The sequence below is a fragment of the Neomonachus schauinslandi genome, chromosome 5, assembly GCF_002201575.2.
Source record: "Neomonachus schauinslandi chromosome 5, ASM220157v2, whole genome shotgun sequence".
In the NCBI taxonomy this organism is placed as follows: Eukaryota; Metazoa; Chordata; class Mammalia; order Carnivora; family Phocidae; genus Neomonachus; species Neomonachus schauinslandi.
In genome coordinates, this window is record NC_058407.1 from 29642574 (window position 1) to 29644095 (window position 1522).

Sequence of the window (1522 nt, forward strand, 5' to 3'; positions counted from 1 at the left end):
ATAACATCTCAGTCTACTTCCTACTTCAATCATTACAGCAAAAGTAAGCTATTTACAGGTAAAACTAAACAGTAGCTTACCTCAATTGCACTACATATCTCTCACTTTCTGCCTCAAGGTTTCTTTGACATCACAGTGTCCAGTGTGTTCAGACACTGACTGGCATATCTGCATATGCAGTCTGAAGGTGACAGAGACTTAACACCCCAGTGGCTAACCATTTTTGACTGAGAGGAAAGTCCTTCAACCAACCCTAAGTGAGTAGCTCCAAAGTGCAATCTACACAGCTTCTCTTATCCCTCGATAATTTTTTATTTTTTGTCTCTGATGTTTTTAAATTTAACTTTAATGGATCTATGAGTGAGGTTTACTTTCTGATCCTACCTGCCATTTTGATCCATTTCAATCTGAAGTTTCATGTCTCTCTGTACTTCTGGGAAATACTTCTCCATCATTTATTAAGATTTTTCACACATGTGATTTTTTTCTTCTCTTTCCTTCTGAGGCTCCTACTAAATAGATTCTGACTCTTATACAACCATTCACCATATTTCAACTTCTGTCTCAACCTTTTCTCTCTTTATGTCTTTCTGACTCCTTCCCAGGAATCCTCAAAATGATCTTCAAGCTCATTTAATTTTTTTATGTGTATTCTGTTTAACATAGCCATGGAGTTCTTTACTCGAAAAATTGTATTTTGCTAATTTATTATTTTATGCAGTCAGATGGCCAGTTTTTCTTAATATATTGGGACTGGGTTTGCTGCATTGTTTTCAGAAGTTTCTTTTAGTTGCAAAAAACTGAGAAACCATGCAAAGTGCCTCAAGAAAATAATTTTGTCTTCTCATATCTTTTATGGGTCATGTGGTCTCATTCATCTAGCATATCTGATTTTTCCTGAACAATTTCCTGAATATCTGTATTAATTGATCATGTACTATGTATCAGGCTCTCTACACATTACTAGGATAGGGCAACATATAAGATTATGTTCTGATTTCATTCTTCTACTTGTTATTGTGCCAGGCCCCTCATAATTTGTCTTGATACCTCAATCATTCAGCTGATCAGCTGATACTTCTCTATCTATTTTTATTACAAATTCCAAGAAGAACTATGATCTTCTGATTCATACTGGGTCATAGTATATAAAGTAGTAACTCTTGGATCTGGTACAATGTCATATTCAGTAAATCATGGACAGGATCAGTCAGCATGGTTACTGAAAGACTTTGTAGATAATACAAACAGGTGTTTATAGGTGAAATAAGTCCCTGTGGAAGAGGTTAAATGCAGGAAGGTAGCATAAACATGAATAGTACCTTTACATTATAATATATTCTACCTTTAAAAGTCCCCAAAGATTAAGGACACACCTAAGTATAATATATCCTTTAACAACTGATTAGGGATTCATAAACCATGAATTCATTAACATCTACTATGAATTCACATATTTTGCTTTAATCTAGAGGAAGGATCACCTCATAAAACAAAGGCATCATTTTGACTATTCAGGACA